This window comes from Cylas formicarius, unplaced genomic scaffold, assembly GCF_029955315.1.
Source record: "Cylas formicarius isolate icCylForm1 unplaced genomic scaffold, icCylForm1.1 PGA_scaffold_5__7_contigs__length_24384050, whole genome shotgun sequence".
Classification (NCBI taxonomy): Eukaryota; Metazoa; Arthropoda; class Insecta; order Coleoptera; family Brentidae; genus Cylas; species Cylas formicarius.
This window is the reverse complement of record NW_026844341.1, coordinates 4,960,153-4,984,006: the sequence shown is the minus strand read 5'-3', so window position 1 is coordinate 4,984,006 and position 23,854 is coordinate 4,960,153. Positions and strand designations below refer to the sequence as shown.

Genomic DNA, 23,854 nt, shown 5'->3' with positions numbered 1-23,854 from the left:
AAAGAATATTTCAAGAGGAAAAAAAATATCACGCAGTTAACTATCTTGATAATTAAAAACGGAATCGCATCGGCGTGACAATAAAGCAGCATACATTCATTCACCCGTTTATTCACACGTAACACTGCCAAGAAAGTGCAACATTTCCTAAACCCAGTGACACACTTTTCCGCCCCCTTAACGCAATTTAGGGGTATAATGCAGTGTTAAATATGCGCTAGCCTCGTCTGCCTGCTTCGTTCCAAACTGCGGCTAATGAATTGTATCTCAGTGCAGCTGTGCGAAAGCATCTTAAGCTCGGCGTCTCACGACCCGGCGAGATGGTTTTTCTTTTTAATTTAATACCAATCTTACCCGAGCGAGCGTGCCCTAGGCAGGACCGTATCCGAAAGAATCTTTCCTTATTTGAATGCTTACAAATTGCAGGTTATTTATCGGCGACGTTTGAAGCTCATTTTTTTGTGATAAAGTTTTAGGATATATTGTCTCATTCGGCAATAATAGGTGAAATTTCAGAAGTGAGTGAGTACCGGTGTTTAAGGCAGTTGGCAGGACCAACATAAGGCAGGTCAATATAAGAGTAGGATGTAATACAAGCCCCGAAGTCAAGTGACAGAACTTCAGATTTGGTGGCGGAAATCCCAGCCCAGCCTGATATACGATCCCTAAGAGTATTAATATATACGAGGTGTGTTCAAAAAGTAAGATGACTTTTAAGTTTTATCATAAATTATTTATTTATTTATCGAAATTAATGTTGTTCCTTTCAAAGTATCCCCCCTTGTGACAACATTATTTCCAATCCTCAAAGCACTTCTGGTAAACACTTTCTGATATAGCCTTGAGTTCTTCCAGCGTTTTTTTTCTTTTCTCTCCAATCGTTCCAAACTTCATTCCTTTCATTAGTTTCTTGAGTTTTGGTTAGTTAGGAAAAAGTAGCGGAGGAGCATATTCGGTCTATATGGTGGCTGAAGCATGATTGTGATCTTGTTTTTGGCAAAAATGTTAGACACAAGCAACGACGCATAACGCATAACTTCAGGGTATTAGTACTCTTTATTGATCGTACGACTTTGTGGTAAGAGCTCTTGATGTACTACACTACGATATTCAAAGAAAACAGTAAGCAAAACCTTGACATTTGATCGAACATGACGTGCTTTTTTCGGAGTTGGCGATTTTAGGTTATGACTTTTTTGAGCATATGAAGATCATGGTCTACGTTATTTTACAGCGATGTTCCTTCGACTGTCCTTTTGTTCAAAATTAAGCAGTTTCGTACAAATTTTGCTATATGGTGAATGCCTAAAACTTCGGAAAAAATTAAATCGTGTCTTCTCGGCTTTCTTGTACATCTTATAAACTTTTTTTTTTGGTTATAGTAGTAAATTCAGTAGGATTGTTTATCGTTAGTCTAAGGTACTGAGGAAATAAATACAGTGCGACGTTGTGGCAAATTAAAAAAGACTATGTTTTCACTTAATGATAATAACAATTCGTCTAACCGTCTTTCGTCTTACAATTCATCTACCCGTCTTCGGTCTTTTTAAAGGTAAAGTGTAAGCGGCACGGCATTCCGCGTTACCCACGTATTTTACGCCTTTTTCGTGGATACTCATCAAAAACTAGACTCGAACTCGAATTTACGTAGCCTTCCTAATTACAAAAGTTACCTTACTTTTTGAACACACCTCATACAGTGCAAGCTCTCTATGCAGAGAGCTCTAAAAAACTGGCATTCCTTGTAACGGGACAAAATTCCTGGAACCGAATTTGGGAATATTATTTCCAATGTTAAATGCTTTCCTATAAGCGGACGCGCTCAAAAACAGACGCGCTCACTAGATTATTTCCCAATGTGACGGACGCGAAACTCTAATAGCCGCAGGTCTACTGTGCATTAAATTCCCATTTTATATTCGGTGACTCCACTTTATTTTCTTGAGAGCTTGGCTTTGGTATTTATACTTTGTCTTTAGTTCAGAGAGCATTATCGGAGTTAGTTTAGGAATGTAAAATCAGGACCCCCAGTGAAAGTGATCGCTAAAGAAATTGGGGTTATAAAAATTTTAGTGCCTCAAGCGGGTGGTTTTAGAAATGGGGCAATAAATGTAATATAATATAATATAATATCAGTTTTAAATGTATATCTGGTGAATCTGCTGTAGTAAATAAAGTTGATATCGAACAATGTTTAGAGAAACTCATGTCTCTGTTGCTATACTACAAACCAGAGAACAATGTGCGGGTGGAAAGTTGTTTAAAGACAGACCATTTTATTTTATACAAATATGGCTGGTGAAAAAAAAGATCGATTTGTGATTGGTAATTGGTAAAGCCACTCATGCTTTAAGCATGAGCGAATTGAAGCTAAATAATGTAAAAATTATATTTTTACAGTTCAAAGTTTGTCAGAGCTTACAGGCTTTGCACTTCATAAAAACAGCATGGCACGGCACTTAGAATGTAATGTAATCAGTTTTTCTACCAGCGAAAAATCCGAGAGTCTATAGAAATCTACAAACAACCTAACTATCTTAACCGCGACTCAGGCCTCTACCTGTCACCAATTTGAGGTCATCCCAGACGGTGGTTATGGCCCTCGTTAGCGCCCCCTTCAAACAACATATAAGCAGGTACAGAGTAAAATACGAGCCGGTTTCAGTCAATCTCTGAAGAAGCCAACAAGATGATTGGCGAAACGTCAGCAATTTCGACTCAGAAGAAACCGACGCAGGAGGAATCTAGAAGTTTTGTAAAAAGTAAGTTAGAATGTAGTGTACGAATTGATTACGATCCACAGTTGCCGAGTTATTGAGACATGCCAAACATTCAGAAGCAACAGACTCCAAAATGTAGAAGATTTCATGAATTTAGACAGTAATATAATACTAGAAGAAAAAGAGGCCGAAATGACTCAGAAATCGATAACTTCATATGGTGAAGATCTAAATCATATTTCTACGTTTTAAGAAATGTGTTAGGGACGTCATTCAAACATTTCAGATTTTTTTCAGAAATACAAAGACTGAATAAGATTTTATAATTTTACTCACTAATTAGTACTCTCCTTTAAATGGACATTTCCTATAAGTGGATAAAATTAGTGGAACCGTGAGCGTCCGTTTATGGGAGCCTAAAAATTTAAAGAATTTTGATATTACTGGAGAACTTCAACCCAGGCTTTAGCGTTGTGTATATATTTCAAGGTTGAACTGTTAATATAACAGTTTTTTTATTCTTCTATCTTGAAATACATGCATAATGCTTGAGTCGTTTTTTAAAGATGCCAAGTGATATTTTGGCGAAACGTCAGGCGAATGATCCTACTCTAGGGTCAAACAACGAACGGATGAACACCAGGATTACCACCAATACACATAGTTCCATCCGTGAAGGACTAAAACAATATATATATATATATATATATATATATATATATATATATATATATATATATATATATATATATATATATATATATATATATATATATATATATATATATATATATATATATATATATATATATATATATATATATATATATATATATATATATATATATATATATATATATATATATATATATATATATATATATATATATATATATATATATATATATATATATATATATATATATATATATATATATATATATATATATATATATATATATATATACTCTGTCATTCACTACGAATAGAGAAGACCGAACTTCTTCTAGTTTCATTAACATAACCTGAAAACAATATATTCACGAACAAATTTGGATAAACTTCCTAGAAACAATTTATGTGTGGGTCTAAACATATCTGTGTATTATTTCGGGAATCGCCTCAAATTTAGCATAAAACTGAAATAAATACGAATTACGTTACGACAGTTCGTTCCGTGATCGCCATTTCGTGTCCGACTGTAATTATTAGACAACGCTAATTTAATTTTCTTATCTGCAATCGACACCAGAGGAAATGTATTATTAATTAAATAAACAAGTTTGCTGTTTCGCTCTAACCGATAAGTGAGACCAGGTCAAATTTACCACCCCACTCACTTTAATTTTAATACAGAAAAGTACTTACAAAGGCGGTGGAAGATTATATAAAATGGAGCATAGATTTGTGTGGTGAAGTAGTTAAATTTACCGGAAACTTTTACAATATCACGTACACGTAAATATCACACAATATGTTATTGTCAAGACAAAGTTAAAACAACATAAATGTAAAACAATTAAATAGAAACACATACACATATGAATACAGAATTATTAACATAAATATTAGCATAAAAAAAACGTGAATGCGGTTTAACCATTTTTGTAGAAAACAACATTATTATCAAGGTAGTTCGAAACCGAATAGAAGCAATGAGCAAGCAGATATTCTTTAATTGCTGTTATACATTTGTTGTTAAAGATGATTTTAACAGACGTCGGCAGTCTATTGTACAGTGTGTAGTTCAAAGAATTTGAAATAGACTCTGATATCCCATGCAGCCTGATAGTGATTAAATCATTCCTAAAATTATAAGAGTTGGTTTTACTTGTGGATGGTAAGTGTATCTTTGAAGGCAGAATAAATGAAGGTGTGGCTCAAAAAAAGGGATCTGCAATGAGCACGATAATGAGCATCATATATAACTCTAATCGCTCTTTTTTGTAATTTAAAAATGGTCTGTGCTGCAGTACTGTGCCTCCACAATGGAAAGGCATGAGAAATTTTTGAATGAAGCCGTGCAAAATAACATGTTTTAGTGGTGTCGAAATTTATGTAAGATCACAGTCTTCTTATTCAAAATATTAGACTACATAAAGCTTTAGAATTCATCTGTATGGTGTGAATACGAGAAATTGTCATCTACAGCGAGACCCAACAGTGTTACCTACCACGAACCTCGAGTTAGTCGGTAACTTCAAAATTTGGGTTTTATCTTTATTTAAGACAAGATTATTGACACCGAACCATCCCTGGGCTACATCTAAAGCAGAATTTCAGGTGTCAGACAAAGTTTCTATGCTGGAGGTAATAAATGTCAACAAGTGTCATATAAATACTCGAGTTATTCATATATAAGATAAACGGACCCCAAAATTGAGCCTTCCGGTATTCCATATTTTAGTTCCTGGGCGTTTGAATGTTTCAAAGGAGCGCTCCTTACACCATAGCGTTATAATTTATTTAATCAAATATCATGGGACAGGCAGTCAAAAGCCTTGGATAAATCGAACAGTGTTATGACACGACCACACCCTCGAAGACCCTTAATAGTGCTTTCGTCGTACAATGTCCAGTCCTAAATCCCAACTGGTCCTGATTCAACAAATTAAGTTTTTCAAAAAAATGCACAAATCTGTCCTTTAAAATTCTCTCCATTATCTTCCCACATAGAGGAACAATGCTAATAGGATGGCAATTGTCGGCATTGTTGGGATCTCCTTTACTTAAAAGCGGTAAAACTCTGTTGATTTTAAATTTAGCAGGAAAATACCAGTGAAAGCTCTTATTAATCAATGAAATAAACGGAGTTATCAACAGGTCAGTGGTACTTGCTAAGATTTTGAAATTTATATAAAAAATGTCAGTTGATGGTGAATTATTAAGGGAGAGGAATACACACATGTTCATTTGTGCGATTTACTAAAAGTTAGCTTATCATTCCAAGATATTTTTTGGACAATTTGAACAGTTCACTTTTTTTAATTAAAGTTTTTCTTTTTTATGGAGTAAAAATCGATCTTAATAATCTATAAGACTGATTTGTGGCAAACTGTGAAATCTTATTTAGTCTCCTTGGTCTCATTTTCTGCCTCCAGTAGATAAGCATGGTGTGCTAATTTTTTGACTTTGTTTATTTCTTTTTTAAATTGTTTAAATAGAAGTTGAATTCTTTATTTTTATTGAAAAGTTTAACCTGTCTAATGGACGACTCGAATCAAGTTTCGTCTTTGGCCGCAACGGAAAAAAGCTTCTAATAAGTGTATAAATTTGTCAAGTTTTCGCCAAGACAGTCGATTCGGTCCGAAAGCGATTAATCCTATTGCAAACCATAGTCAAGAACAAGAAGGCGTTACTGAATTTTTGACGAATTTAAGAGCGTTTCTAGAAACTAAGTTGTACTTGCAAATTAAATTAATTAACTTTGGAGTATTCCATGTTGGACATTTAGAACTGATCAGTATATAAAGGGTGTTTTCTAATTGAATGTCATTAACTAATGGGCAATTTTTGGGTCCATTTTAAAAAGAAAACTTAATATGAACATATGTTTTAAATTTCTTAACTTTTGAGATACCGGGTGATAAAGTTTTCAAAAATAAAATACATTTTTTTAATATCTTTGCATATTTTAAAGGAATTTGGAATACATGTACTATGTATGTATCAAGAGGCATTGTTTATTGTACTACAATTTATTTCAAACACACCAGTTGCGGGCGTACGGAATTTTGCCTTTCGATATTGGCAGACATTGATGGTACGCCACTGATTTATCTCAAAATAAAAATTTAGAAAAAAGAAATTTAATATTTTGATTTTTTTCAATTGGATGCTGGGTTTTAGATTAAGAAAATAAAAACATTGTCTTTCAAATACACCTCCAGGAAGTTTTCATACGATCCTTCAGCTCTTTGACAGTGTCAACTTAAGATGTATCCATAAGAAAAAGTCCCAACTATTTAAATCTCGGGACCATGGTTATCGGTTATTAAAAGTGTGATTTAAATATTCCCTTACTGCAACACTAAAGTGGGCAGGCGCCCCATCATGCATGAACCACATTCTGTGCCTAATTAAATATGGTACTTCTTCTAGCAATATTGGTAAATCCTCTTCTAAAAACCCATCTAGCAGCAACGGGATGGAACCGGGTCAAACCGGCGGTACATAATTAGCCCGGCGTTAAAGGACGGGCATCGGGTTCGTTCCTCGGTAGGAAAACAAAAGGTGAGTCATCATTCTCAATATCGGACACATAATTACACATTTTCTTTAATATGCTCGTTAGCTCATCGTTCAATTCGGCGTTTAACAATAGACGGTTCCCTGGTTCGATCCTCGGCAGACGCGGAAAAACAGATGAGCCACGTCACCACATGTAATGATGGGTTGCGAGAGGGTTGATAAGGGAGGGGTAAGGGTTGAGGGAGGGTTGTGAAAGTTGAGGGAGGAGTTGAAGGAGGGGATGAGGGTTGAGTGAGAGGTGAAAGTTGAGAAAGAAGGTGGTAGGTAGCTCGGTGCTAAGAGGAGTGATGGACCGAATGACCTTAACCTGACCAATTTTCGCTAATGGGAATTATTTACATGCAAAAACCGCGGCCCAATTCCAGCCCAAACATTTACCAAAAATTCTTCAACTGCATGTAAGTTACCTTAGATGCAAATATGGTTATTGTGCTTAGCATTTCTGGGAAGTTAGCTTCAACTGAAAATTGCGGAAGAACTGGATTTAAAAACTGGTGCGAGACAACTGTCAAACAACAGAATTAATATTACTTACAGACACAGCCAACAATAATGCTAATAAACTAACCAAAACTATAGTGTTAAGATATAATTATAAAATTACCTAAATTACAAATAATGATGGTATGCGGCAGCGAAAAGGTTTTCATTTTTTAAAGCTGAAGCAGTACATCGGGTTGAAAAATATCAAGAACTTAAATTTCTTTAGAAATGATTGAAGATTGTAAGAATAATTCTTATTTTAAGGGAAATCAGGGGCGCACGATCAATGTTTGAGCAAGTAGACAGGTGAAATTCCATACGTGCGCAACTGGTGTATATAAAATAATGTACATGTGTGGCAAATTTCATTAAAATATCTAAAGTAATATTGCGGATATTAAAAAAATATATTTATTTTTTAATACTTTACCACCCTGTATCTCAAAAATTAAGACGTTTAGGAGACGTTCATATTGAGTTTTTTTATAAAATAGACCCAAAAATCGCCCCTTAATTATTGACATTCAATTGAAATCACCCTGTATATTTGTGTATTGTATATGTTAAGCTTGTTTTCTTGAATTGGCCTCTTTTGTTACGTTCCCGGTACTATGTTGCTGGTTAAGTATCCTTTCGGATCTAAATATTCTAAATAATACAAAAAATAATTAAAGCGTAATGGGGTTTGGTATATATCCAACAACTGGTCTCCAACACACTTTCATAGGCTCAAAATGATAACCGGGACACAACTTTCTGTTTTTATTGTCCTACGAGGCTCTCGTTGTTCTTATCACTAAAACAATTCTGAAAAAGCGGGTGGAAATCCAGCAGTCGACACTTAAAAATGGAAATGCGGATTATTTACATAGAAATGCATACGATAAAACAACGAACAGGTAATCAACTTCAACGACCGTAAAAAGTGGTGCCATTTGTGCAATTTCCTCCACGGAAAAAAGGCAATAATTGTCGCGGGTGGAAAACCACGAGACGCGGCATGCGATACCGTTAAAGGGGCCCTTTTTCGAAATTCGATTTGCCTGAGAGAAAATACAAGAATACCACTCCGAGTTATAGAATTTGTTTCTGTTTTATTTTTATTGGAGGACTTTTATGACATAAATGTTCCTTTTTAACCGGCGTAAGTGGCTCTTTTGCTGACAAGAAAGCTCAGGCTGTAAAATAGTGGCAGGACAATTCACAAAAATAATTACCAGCGAAATTTATTTGTCCCTGAACTCAAATTATAAATGAGTTAGAACTTATACATCACACACAGCCAGGCAAAAAATTCTACAGAGGCAAATGTAATGAGTATAACTAATTGCTCATCCTCAAAGAGACATAAAACAATAAAGCTTCTATTCAATCATCAAATCATCAAAATCATACTGTAAAAATCACGAAGCATAAAATAATGATACCAAAACGAAGCTTACACTTTTTTTTTCTTGCGATCTAATCCTATAATATTTGAGAAGAGAAAAAGAAGTTGTAGACTCTTTTGAACGTTTTAATCTCTTTAACCTACGTTAGTTGCACTTCACAAATTTTATTTAAAAATACCACTGTATCAGTTTAATAAAATCGTGTACCTTTTATTTTATTTTGGAGAGAACAATCAAGCATTTATTTTCAAACTATTCGTTCTCAGTATAATTAGTAATAAAGCGAAATATGTATTTTCCCCCATAGACATACAACAACAGTTAATGCATGTACAGTAAGTACCAAATAGAAATAAAATTATAGACAATAAAAAATTACAAAAAATTAAAGTAACTCATACCATAATTTTATAGCCATTAGAATAAGTCCGCAAGGTGCTTTGGAATAACAAATATATTATAATTTAGTGCTATGGATTCCGTGTAGTTTTTTCTCTCGGCAGCGGATTCTCACTTTTAATTGTTCTATATGTGAATGCTGTTTCTGTTCGTTCAAGCATTTGATTACTATTATATAGTAATAATTATAATAATCGTAGACAGATAATATGACCCAGTTACAGGGAATATTAAATATAAATAATAAAATATATACACACTGGAGACGTAAAAACTAATCTTAATTCTATTGATCTTCTAACTAAAGAAAAAGGAAAGAAGAAGAAAGAAAAGGATAAGATGGATGTTGGAAGTTGTCTAAGTATCGCCTGGAGACCATCATAATATAAATCACAGTGCAATGATAGTTTGTTGAAGGTAACAAAAGTATTGTAAATAGGGTTTTGACAATGGATGTTAGATCTGGACAACTCCTATCAGCCGCGGCACATGAAAACGTAATTGTTCCAGAAGAAACGGACAATCGATTCCGTAATGAACCATATTAGTAATGTGAGGTACAAAAGAGGATGTCTGGTCAAATAACATCCCCAGATCCTTTATAGCGGACAAAAAGAATATTGCCCTTTTTAGACCACAGACAATATAAATTATATTTTTCTACACCCTTCTGTAAAATACCAAATTCCGAGCCCCTTCCGACATTTCCGGGATATTACCGCACGGGTTCGAGAGCAATCGGATGTTTTCGGAGTTTTTACCGCACGGCTTGAATTTTGACGTTTGTGAATTCTGACGGTCATGTCAGTGAATGTATTTGTGTTGTGTGTTGGTAAACTTTTTAAGTCACTCCGTTGCGTTCGGCTCGTGCCAAAGAATCTCGTGACGTAAATGCGGTTTACCGTATATGTTGCATAATTTACTATTTTGGTTTGAAGTTTGAGCTTAAACTTATACATTTTAATAACCTACAATTATCTTATTTTTTCGTTCATGTTCTAAACGTAAATCACAATCTGAAATGAGGCCTTGAAATGAAGTTTTCTTTCCTTTTACTATTCGTATCATATATGTACTGCACCTAACAGTATAAAATATTGACATTTTTTTTTTGTTAAATTTCAATTCAATATGATTAATTGTTCAAAGAAGCACATGTTAAATAAACCCATCTGGCATTTGAGGAACAATCATAAATCTGACATCAAATCTTATGCGACTAAACTAAAATTCTTGCATGTAATCGACTTTTTTATCACCTTAAATAAATAATTAAATAATTAAACCAGTGTAACCAGAAAGTAAAACTTTTCTTCACACTTCACTCTAAGAATAATTAATTTATAAAATAACTTAGATCTACTGTGCCTGATGTGTAACAAATTCGTTTATAGAATAGAAACAATGCTCTTCAAAAAACTTTTTTTATTATTGTTTCAATTTTTTAATGGAAAATCGTTTAACATCAATATTTTTGGACCAAAAAAGAGTGTTTGCAAAAATATTATACAAGTCTAGATTAAGCTTATTTTTTTGTGTAGTACACAACCTCGATTCTTAATGTTATGATATTGTCAGCTGTTCGAGTCATGTAGCTGTGATATCCAGCATGAGTCGGAAAGGCAGACAAATTTGAGTGGATTTCAACTAAAGTTTGGAGAATAAACATACATGGAAACGTAAGTATTTTCAAGAACGCGAACCACAGACTTCTGCAATCTAATGGCTTTCTCGCCCTCCTGTGCGTTCCCTCACAATAGTAGTCCATATGACAAGAAACAATCAAACAGTGCAAAATAAGCTATACGGAGAGTGTTTTGCGAGAGTGAACCTCGCAATTGCCTCAGAACAAAAACCTGAGAAGAAAATTTGCAGCACAGGCAGTCTATATGAGGTGACCAGGTTAAAAACCCATCTAGGCATTTTTTACTTCTTCTATTGGTATTGAAAATTAGAGTCATTTAATTTAAGCTTATTTGCAGAGAACCACTGCTCAATCATGGAGAGCGTAGTGACAGCCTTTTTATTTAAATTAGTTAGATCTTTCTCCGATTCAATCAATGATGTGTTATCCGCATAGAGTATACTGCAAGCAGCATATACTACGTCATTTATGTATATTATAAACAAAAGTGGTCCAAGGCAACCCTGAGACATTCCATTAGTAATGTCCAACAGAGTGGATTCCCGATCATTCCAGACAACATATTGCTTTCTTCCGGTCAAATAGGATTTTAAAAGGGCTAGGGTATTTTCACAAATTCCGTAGTATTCAAGTTTAGAACGAAGTATATTAGTATCTACGCAGTCGAATGCCTTGCTGAGGTCGCACATCGTTACCGAAGTCGACAGCCCTTTCTCAAACCTATCAACTACATACTCAATCATTGTGTATAAGGCACGGATGGTGGATCTACCGCACCGAAAGCCAAATTGGGAATCTGTTAATTATTTCCTTCGCTCAAAGTAAGCGTAAGTTTATTTTTTATTACTGACTCAAAAAATTTTCCAATAGTAGCAACGATTGCTATGGGTCTGAAATTATTTAAGATATTAGTATACCCTTTTTTATGGAGTGGAAGAATTTTTGTCACTTTTAATTTATCCGGAAAACATCCCTCTTCAATGTTACTGTTTATTAGTAACGTAATAGGTTCCAGAAGAAGAATTAACACAATGATCATGCCCCTCCTTTAGCTCCGTCTCTCTCAAACAGTATATAAGCAGAACATTTTCAAATAAAATGTCATAAATTTTTAAGTTAAGCCTATCGGTTTAAGCCTTAGCTTTGTTCTCTCAAAAATTCTAAAGATCACTTGGAATATGTAAGTCAGGATTTATATTATTCTCAGCCTTAAAGTAAACAAGTTACTTCAGACTTCTGGACGAATAATGTAAAAAAATAAATATTCCCAAAATGGGGCCCTGTGCTACTTCTTTTCTTAAATTTAGGGTCTCCTTCGGAGGTTTTAAGTCTGCTGCTCTAAATAGTCCAGTACTTGAAAGTCCATACCATCTGTGAATCAATTCGATCTGAATATTTATTATTAGAGAATATGTTTTGAAACCTGATAAGAGAGAATATGTTGGGGCCAACTAAGCTTGAGAAATATAACATTAACGCCTCATCTTATGTATATCTAAGAATTTTATTCACTACTAAGCATACTTACCTGTACCAGTTGATGATCAATGAAATGGAAGGAAATTCGATGCCATATTAAGAAAGTCATGGCGGTTTTGTTGGACCCACTCTTCAAGAACCGATCCCTTACATTACATACTTTATGGTATAAAAGATTGCACCTTGACAGAAGTAACCACGGGAAGATTAAACGCGTTCGATACTGATAATCTCTTGGGTAGACCACGTGACAAAGAAGTGCTTCGGAGAATGTAAATTTCCAGAAAAAATGATAGCCAACGTCTTAACCGGATAAGCACTGGAAGAAGAAAATGTAGAGAGCAGTAGATGATCAGACAGGAAAAAGATGCAGAGTAATGAGAAATAGAAGAAAAACGGATAACGGCATGGAATAAAAAATATATTGTGCGATTTGCCACCTGGAACATAAAATCATTTAACAACAAAGATCAAGAAACCCTGAAGGAACTAAAAGATAATAACATCGACATATGTGCCCTACAAGAGACCAAAAAGAAAGGTAAAGGCCAAATGCATTTTAATGATTACCTAGTGATTTACAGTGGAGTGGAAAAGGAAACAAGGGCAAAAGAAGGAGTAGCAATTGCAGTATCTAAGAAGTTCCAAAACAATATACAAGAATGCAATTACGTATCTTCACGAATCCTGGTTGTAAAAATGAAAGCAGAGGACCAAAGATTGAACATTGTGTCAGTGTACTCACCTGAAGATAACAAACCAAAGCAAGAAAGAGAATCCTTTTATGACCAACTCCAAAATACAATTCAGTCACTGCCCAATGACCAACAAATAATAATTCTTGGTGATTTTAACGCCCGTATCGGAAATGAAACAATACCTGGAATCAAGCAGAGATTTAACGAAAACGTGTTAAATGATAACGGAGAACTTATGATCCATCTATGCACGCTTAATGAGCTGCGAATCAACAACACATTTTTTGACCACAAAGATCAATATAAATTCACATTCAGCAACACTAGAGGCCACAGGTCTACAATTGACTATATTGTTACCAACAGACACATCCACCCACTCCAGATACTCGACGTAAAGACACTGAACTCTGCCGACGTGGGAAGCGACCACAGCTTGCTACTCACAAAAATCAATATAAAATTTAAACATCGAAAGAGTCCAGAACACGTAACACAGGAATCTAAAATAAACATCGATTCACTATGGGACCCATCGATAAGGCAACTATATGAAAGGAGACTGAAAGAAAAAATCCAACTAAAGAAAATAAAAGAAGAGGATAGTATAAATGCTTCCTGGGAAAAACTGAAGACCAACATTAAAGAAGCCGCATATGAAGCTAGGTACCCAAACAGTAAAAATGAATAATAATAACACCAGAACTCCATGGTTCCGCCCAGAAATTAAGGAAAAATGTAAAGAAAAAAAAATAGCGTACCTCACTTACAGGACTTTACGAACACCAGAATCCTACGAAATATATAGACGAATCCGAAACGAAACAACAGCATTAGTAAGACTAACAAAGGACCATCACTGGGAAATTTTTTCAAAGCGAATGGAGGAAGACTTCTATGGACTCCAAAAGCAAATTTGGCGATTTATTAGAACCCAAAGAAAGGAAGTGAACGAACTAGTCGAAACAAATCAGATAACAAAGGAAACCTGGGTTAACTACCTAACCGAATTGTATGAACCAGAGAAACCTGAGATTGAACTGAATACACCCGAAATAGTGACGAATCGCAACGCAGAAATTGAGGTAGCCGACGTAGCTGCAGCTCTTCAAAAACTAAAAAACAGGAAAAGTCCAGGTAAAGATGGTATCCCAAACGAGTTACTTAAATATGGTGGCCCGTGTCTTGCACAGCAGCTAACATCCCTCACTCGGAAAATTCTCTACCAACATAGAATACCCGATGACTGGCGAACTAGCATCACTATCCTTATGTTCAAAAAGGGAGATAAGAAAGTACCCTCAAACTACAGAGGTATAAATCTCTTAAGCACTGCACTGAAACTTACAACAAAAATTATAGCAAACAAAATCAACAACTTAACACCCTTAGCCGACGAACAGCAAGGATTCAGATCGGGCGGATCATGTACAGATGCGGTTTTTGTCATAAGACAGATAACAGAAAAATCAATTGAATACAACAGACCGGCATACATGTGTTTTATTGATTTGGAAAAAGCGTTCGATCGAGTGCGATTAAGACACGTTTTACACCTCCTTTACAACAGACAAACTCCACACAACCTCATCAAAACGATAGTAAATATATATGAAGCAAACCAGATCGAAGCAAAAATAAATGGGATCCTGACTGAACCAATAGCAGTGGGCCGAGGTATCCGACAGGGAGACTCCCTGAGTCCCCTTCTCTTCAACATTATCATGGACGAAGTAATAAGAAATGTACGATTACTGAGAGGATACAGAATGGGCGACCATGAAATCAATATTCTGTGCTACGCTGATGACGCCGTACTGGTGGCTGAAAGTGAAGACGATCTGCAACGACTATTACATCGATTTAACTGCACTGCCAAATCACTTAATATGATAATATCGGCCCAAAAAACTAAAGATGCAAATTAGAAGTTGAAGCCAAAATCATCCAGCAGGTAATGAAATTTAAATATTTGGGCATAGAAATCTCGGGTTATGGTGATGTGGAGGCAGAGGTCAGAGAGCAAACAACAAGGGCAACAAGAATAGCAGGATGCTTAACCGACACAATTTGGCGAAATAAAAACATTAAAATCGAAACCAAATCGAGAATTTACAAGGCAATAGTAAGACCAACCATGACATACACCGCAGAAACCCGACCAGACACAGCGAAAACTAAACAATTACTAGAGACAACCGAAATGAGGATACTTCGTAGAATAACTGGAAAAACGCTCTTGGACAGAGAGAGGAGCGAAAATATAAGACGAACATGCAGGGTGGAAAACGTTAATGCGTGGGTATTGCGTAGAAAGAAAGAATGGAACGAGCATATTAGTAGAATGGACAACAGAAGAATAGTCAGAATTGCACGCGACAAATCACCATTGGGTCGCAGGATCTTAGGTCGCCCCCGAAAACGATGGAGTGACAACCTGGCAGTGGGATAGGCAGAGACGACGAAAATGAACAGGCAATTTGCCTAGACTAAAGTAGGAAGAAGAAGAAGAAGAAGAAAAAAAAAATCAAGTGAACAACAATCTAAATAAATGCCAGAATATTATCGTGTGTGTGTGTGTTTTTTTTAATAGACTAATGAATATAGTAAATTTGTACTTTATATTTATTAATTGGTAAGAAAAACGCTTTTTATGCTTAGGTAGAGTTACCAAATGTTGTCAAAGAATATTTATTTTATGGAGATTGGTACTATACCTTAGTTTGTCATGAAGATATGGTGGACATTGTGATTAAATTACCTTAAAGTAGATACTAGAGACCTCTCCAATACTTCAAGACTGTGGACACTCTCACCCTTCACTTATTCCCGTATAGTAGCCAAATCTATTGATATTTTTGGTGGCTAATTGTTAAAATTTTCTATTTAGTTATATTTAGTTTTAGAAAATGATTCCTTTTCTATTTGAATAACAATACACAATATTATTACCAAATAACGGTATAGGATTTCAGCAGTTTCAGTGCCCATGTTCCGAATAAAATCCAACGTGTCACGTTCTTTTTACACGCGACGAACAAAGCCGGAGAAAAACTCGTGTTATTCGTCGTTTCTATCGCGATCGTTATCAATTATTGGACAGACGGACGCCTCTATTTTTCCAATATATATCCGGGAATTAAGTTCTGGTTTCGCCGTAATTACAGCGGAAAGATCGCCCGACGCAGATACGTACAGGGAACGAAGGTTATACTTTTATCCCGGCTCGAGTGGATGAAAATGTGAAATGCCATTTATCGTTCGTGATTAAAACGGGCAATGGGACGGCAAGATTTTGATTAAGTTGGAAAGTTTGTTGAGCTATTGTGCTTCCGATGACGTTTTGTGTCAACGTCGGCAATATTGTATTATTTAGGGTCGGTACTTTAATTTGCTGATAGCAAAAACCCCGCTCGCTAGTCTGTAATCCTAGAGTCACTCCTCTCCATCCTCTGCTGTGTGCATGAAGTTTTCAAGTGATATAAAATAATCTCGCCTGCCGTCAATCTTTCCGTGGACAAGTTTTTCGATGCCATCTCGTCTAATAAGGCCATCGAAAAATTTATAGATGTGCCTTTGAATAAATTGCCTGAGAATAGAGCTATCTATTCGTTTTGAGGTCCACCCTCAAAGGAATAGCACACCATCTTACTATCTCTATTCTTGCAGAATGGTCCAATTCCATTCCTCACTCTCGCAGTAGCTCCTATTGGAAATCCGTATACCCAGCTAGATTAGAAATTTAATTACGTCTCCTTCACTGCTAAATAGCTCAGTTATGGTTATGACGCCCCAAGGATAGTATCGTCCGCGGCCTTTCTTCTAATCCACTCTAGATCCACTCTGGATGTTGAAGGGCAGTGGTGATAACAGACAATCCTGCCTAAAGTGTTTGTTGACTTCAAAAGGCGCTCTCCGTCGACTCGCATATACACCTCACTTCACTTTTTATAAGCTAGACGAGGTGACCCCGAACTGCCATGGGCTGCATTACCCTCCATAAGCGACAATTGACATCGTCAAAGGTCTTAGAATAGTCCTCGAAATAAAAGATACACTGAGAATTTGATTCCTTCATTCCCCACTTTGTACAAAACCCCCCTGCTATACTCTCTCGGTGTATTCAAGATGTAGTTCGGTGCCTTGCGTATTCTTGTTTAGACCCTTTTTATGGTTTGTTAATTGATTTTGTCCAATCATACAGCCATTCAACAGTTTTCCATATTTTCCCACATACCTCCAAGAGAATATCGATCCTTGCATCACCAACCCACGTGCCAATAAAACCACTGAGTGCCAAGATGGCGGCACGTCCCGCTTTCTGACTCAAAATGTTCTAAATGTTCTAAAAAAGTTATATGTCAAATATACTAAATTTTAAAAAGGAATTTAAAAGAACTTTGGCTCAGTTACATTTGTTTGTCCTCTGTCCTTTTCATGTACCATGAACAGGGCAACTGCCATGGACGAGTTACGAAGGGGGTGTTGGTGACTCAACCTGACGATGGTCCAAAGGAAGAAAACAGGAAGACAAGCCAGTCTAAATCATCCAACTTATCCAAATGGCCCTGCCAGAGCTGGTTTAATGAAAGTTTTTCAAAATATGATGCTTATGGTGCAACATATTTTCAAAACTACTGCTTAGTAACATTTATTTACGACAATTAAGGGCAAGTTAGTCCAGTATTATGTCAGTATCATGTTAAAGCTGAGACAAATTTAAATATTTTTATTAAATCCTCTTTAGCCCAACCGGAACATTTTTGAAAAAAAATGTCGATAACTCCACACATTTACCGCATAAAATAGGGAACCAACAATCCAGCGAAAATCTGACCTCTATATCTTGGTTGAATCTTGGAAAGCATTCTAACGGATTATTAATAAGGTCCAATTATTTGAAATTTACCAAATAAGTAACTGACATTTCCACGTTTTGATATCTTTATGTTGAATTAATTGTAACCAACGTTTGTTGGGAAATGCAAAACAGATTAGCACAAGAAATAAAATGCAGCAGTAATGAGTGAACTGATTCAAGGTAACGCTTAGGTTAAGAGTTCTGGATAACCTCCAAGCGGTCCATCTGAAATTTGGCAAAGCGACGTTCATATAGATTCACCATCAAATTTAAATACTACAAGAATTTCTCAAAGAAACTTCCACATGCTACTGCTACAGTTTTTACAACGTCGGTTGTTGCTGAGTCGAGTACTACAAGAATTTCCATTGAATTTATTCCAACATCTGCCCATGTTTATCATATTGGTTCAAAATCAGTTCAAAAGCTTTTGGACGGATATAGGGGACTATATTCATCTCTATTTGAGTTTAACCCATTTGTACTACACCAATTTGAAGGGCTATTTAAATAATTAAATATCCAGCATAGCATTAACGCTAATATATAAACAATAGAATAGGAAAGGACTGAAATTAATAATTACGCATTGAGAAATAGGTGAAAATTTTAAAATATTGTTAATATGACAATTGTACTCAGGAGACCAACTAAGGATGCCTTACTCCAACTTAGATCTGACGTATGAGTTATATAACATTTTTATCACTTCTGTATTTTTAAAGTTTTTAGTGCAACGTACCATAAACCCATAGCTTTTTGAAGCTACAGACAATACCTTATTAACATGAGGAACAAAAGATAATTTCGAATGGAATATTTTTCCCAAGTCACAAAAAGCGTTAGAACGGAAGAGAGTTTTATAAAACAGATGATACCCATATTTCACAGCTACACTCATGGTGGTCAAAAGAAACTACTTACTGGCTCTACTAAGTTGCAAGTTATCATTTACAGACCAGTTGTTGTTTTGCTCCAAACTACGCTGGCGATTAACGCAATCCGCTGAACACTGGACTCCTTAAAACATATTTACCTTGTCCGCAAGCAATGTATTCATCGAAGGGTGACCATTAAGAAAGATGTACTGTGTGCGATTAACAAGTATGAAAAAAAAAAACCGTTAAATCTTCTTTTAAAAAGTCTATGTTTTTGGAGGACTATTTGGTTCTTAACAACATGAATTATTTTGTCCTGTAAGAGAGATTCTAAAACTTTACAGAAATTGCAGATAAGGAAAATAACCCAATAATTTGTTATTTGGGATCTACATTGTTTTCTGTGTACGGGAATAATTTTCCATATACCAGGAGTGGCTTGGTTTCTCAGACACAGATTAAAAAGTGTGAATTTAGGTTTAATAACTTTAAGAGCTTTTTCCACCTCATATTTAGAGAACATCTGTACGTTTATATTTTCAGAGTGGTGTGAATCACTAATACCATTAAAATTTTTGAGAGAATCCCCGTTAGAAAATGACGGTCGAAGACATAGTGCAAAAGAATTGAGTTTATCTTGCCGAGTATGTAACTCAGTGTCAGTAAAATTCATAAAACCTGAGATTTCGATTTTGTTTTGAATAAACGACCAAAATTTATTAGGATCTTTTATTATGTCATATTCAATTTTCAGTATATAGTTTTATAGGAGGCCCAAACTTCAGATTTTATCTTCGACCAGTCATTTAAAATTTTGCAATTCTTAGGAACTACAATTTTCTTTCTTATTTTGTATATTGTATTTCAATTAAACCAGAGTGGATACTTATTAATAGCCGACTTACATATGTCAATAATTTTATGCGTAGCTTTTTTAAAATTGAAATTATTATCTAGTGTTATGGAAAAATGGTAATATTAGAGAGAGAACCAAGGTACGACTTCTGAAAACTCGACATTTTCCATCACGACTAATGGATGAGGATCTTGGACGCTGAACTCATCAAGTCGCATGAAAGCCATATGGTACCGGAGGAAGTTAGGGTTTCTGTGAACAGCGCATAGAATTGAATAGTCTGGATCGTGAAAGATCGCACCCAACAATTAAAGACACATAACAACATAAGACAAACGACATGTGCCCAACTGTGTTACAAGGAAAATTAGACTGCAAAAGAATAATAGGCAGATGTCTCGTTAGATTTATAAATCAAAAGTACCTTGTACCATGCACTACTCAAGAAATCAAGCTAGGATTTGAGAGAATGAAAGAAATAAAGGTCTACTAACTTTGTAATAAATAAATAAATAAAAAAATGTAATAAATAAATAAATAAATGGCAGTTTAGTCTCGACTCGAAAAACTCGCGACGTTAGTCAACACATGGCGTTTGTTTTCGAACCAAATGCTGACGTAATCCCCCCACCCCGCCGACCTGAAATAAAACCGCCGTAATCCCGAATCTAGTCGGTTTTATCCCTCGCGAAACGCCCGTCGCAAAACACCATTTCCCGAAAGATAACATCACTATAAAATTTGCATATTTATGAGAATGTAGTTGATTCTAGCTTTTGGCCGGCCCGCTCTAGTTTTCCGGTAGTTTTTCCGGGAAATCCCGCGGCGGCGGCGGGCGGCGCCCCACATTTTAAACACTTTTTAAATCGCCGCGGGAGTTTTTAATTATTACGCCGGCCATTTTGGATACTCGCGGGCTCGCGGCTAATGCTTTATGGACGGAGAAAAAAAGTCGGACGCAGAGTTTCGCCGACACGGAAAAGCTAATAGACGGTTTTTCGGAAAATTGTTGCGCGGAAGTTTCAGCTAATTGCATGTGGCGAACATTAACATTTAATTGGCATTCTATTCGATATTTTCGAAATGGGTTTAAAATGTCACGACGTGGATTTGGACTTTTCCATTTTTGCAAATATTTCGCTCGGATCAGATTCTTCCATATCGATTTACGAGAATTTCTTAATTTATAAATAATCCTTAGATATGCAACGCACTATACTAATCTAATCTATCCAGGCCTCTGCAGGTACTGCGGTAGGTATTAGGGGACAGAACATTAGGGACGAACTTTTGCTTATTTGGGTGGGTATTAACTCCGCCTGGGCGGTTGTTTGATGAGTTGAGTAACTTAAAGTCCGGGTAAAAGGAAGAAGGTTCTCAGGCTAGGAGTGCTCACAGAACTGAAAGAACAGCCTCGGAAACCGATCGGAATCATACTATGGCGGAAAAATGACCTAGGAAACGTAAACGCACCAACACTTGCCTGCTCAGATTGACATACGCGCTCTATCAGAAACGAAGAGGAAAGGTCAGGGCACATCAAGATATGATGATCACATCTTAGCGTACAGCGGAAGAGCTAAGCAAGAACGACCACAATTGGGAGTGGGAATTTTACTCCACGAAGAATACTAACAATGTATAGAAAACATTGACTACATTAACATATACATTTGGTAATACCAGAGATCAAAATCCGTAATAAGTAACAGGACATCACACCATAACAAACAATAAATGTAAGAGCATTCACTTCAGCGAACATCGGCATAGATCACAATCCATTACTGTCTAAAATGATCATGGAAATTCAAGTTCAAAAAACCTTCAGTAAGCATCGAAAAGCTTAATATTGAATCACTAACAGACGATGACACGAGAAGCCTATATAAGAGCTGATTAACAAATGAACTGAAAGGACTTAATACGCTGGAGTGTGAATACCTGGCTCCGACACGAAGTTAAAGAACTTTCGCAACAAAAAAAGAAATCCTACCTTATAAACAGGAGCGAGAAAAACGTTCCGAATACGCAGAAGTGAGAAACAGAATCAAAGCCATGAAACGAGATTATTGGGCAAAATTTGCAAGCGATACGGATCACGACCTATATGGAGCACAGAAGAAAGACTGGAAGATGCTCACGAACAGCAAAAAGCGCATAAATGAATTTGTGCACACAAAAGCAACTTCAGGGAACCTTATACCGACGGAGAAGCCAAAAGCATCGAAAACTACTAGACAAATAATCAAATATTACGCAACGAAGAAGTAATAACAAAAATAAAAAAATTGAAAAACAGGAATATACCGGATATAGGAAATAGTTACGGAATGGCACAAAAATATAACTATCCATATATTCAAGAAAAGACAAAAGACGCACCCACACAACTACAGGGGCAAAACACTGTTGAACACAAGCATGAAGCTCTTTACTAGCATTTTGAAGGAAAGGCTTGTAACACAAATAACAAAGAGGGAAGAACAACAAGGCTGGAATGAAATAGATCCATTATCAAACAACTAAAAGAAAAATCAATCGAATGTGAACTGAGGTGGCTTTTACTTGATGAAAATCCATTTATCAAAATAAATAAGAAGTAAAAGTTCAGATTTCTACGAAATTATATATTTTGACATGACAATTGTTTCGACAACACCGTGTCTTTATCAAATATCAATGTCATTTGATAAAGACACGATGTTGTCGAAACCATTGTCATGTCAAAATATATAATTTAGTGAAAATCTGAACTTTTAGTTCATATTTATTTTGATTTCAATCGAATTTGATACACCAGCGTGTATCTGTTACATCGATATCATAGATATGCTCATAGCCAAAGAAACGCCATCGTAAGAGCAGTCCACAGTAGTATCAATATGAACAACATGACCAAAGTAAAGACAGGAGACACCTATACAGAAGAGATACCGACACCAGGAGGCATCAGACAAGGTGAGAGCCTTAGCTTATTTCTGTTCAATCTCTTAATGGATAGAGTTATAGAGGATATGGGATATGGGATACTGAATGGGACAGAATAAAATAATCAGCATGATGCAGCTATTTTCGCGGAAACGCTGCACATATCTATATAGAAAACGCATGACCTTTGCTAAGCCCGTAAGATATAAACTGGTAGTTCAGGACAAAATCGTCGAGCAAGTATCACAATTTAATTTTCTGGGTATCAATCTGTCGAGTTATCACGACCTTGTGAAGGACCTGAGAAGCCAGATCAACAAAGCGAACGAATACATGCCAAAGGAGAACAAGGTTAGGATCTATAAGACCTGTGTCAGACCAATCATGACATACGGAATAGGAAGCAGAGAAGAAACCTACAAAACGAAAAGCATGCTTGGAGTAGCCGAAATTAAAACTCTCAGGACTGTAGTGGGAAAAACAAGAGAGACCGAATTAGGAACACTGACATCAGGGAACAATGTGGCGTGCAAGACATCGTAAGATGGGGGAGACAAAGAAAATTATACTGATACGCTCACGTGAGAAGAACGGAAGAGAGACGACTGCCACGGACTAACCAATAGGAAAGAGAGCACCTCGAGGACCACCTAAGAGATGGAAGGACAGCTGGCCACCTCTGAGGAACTGATACAGAGGAACCTACAAAACTAACAGATCACGAGATCTTAAATATGAATAAGAAGAAGAAAAAGAAGGTATTATCTTATTAAATTAAACTAAGAAAAATCAATGACATTTGATTTATATAACAAATTCAGAGCTAGGAATATCTATACATAATTACATTTTTATTCTAAATGTCTAGAAATTTACCTAAACAAAAAAATTCATGTTTTGTTAACAGGTACAAAAGTAATACAATTTATATTTTATTCTAACGCTGCATGCTGAAAACCTTGTGCAACTGAAATGTCAACAAGCAATGACTTTTTTTTTTTCATAGCGATGCCTCCGCAGTACTGAATATAGAAATATTTTGTTTCTGAACTCTATAGACAGTTGCATTGGACTTAGAGGGGGGAAAGAAGGAATTCAATGCAAAAAGTTTTTGTTCAATTAAACTTAAATCAATGGCAGAGGTCAATATTAAAGTATAAAAGATGTCAAAATAAACTTTATACAAGAATATTATTACTCTGAAACAAGACAAGAATAGAATGGTAAAGATATTAAACATATTATTGAAGCAAGGCTTAGAA

General features: G+C 35.8%; 1 protein-coding gene across 2 annotated transcripts in view; it reads right to left on the bottom strand.

Moving 5' to 3' along the window:
• Window positions 1-23,854, bottom strand: part of LOC132702292 (zwei Ig domain protein zig-8) — a 418,077-nt gene that overhangs the window by 142,005 nt on the left and 252,218 nt on the right. The gene's annotated exons all lie outside the window — the stretch shown is intronic.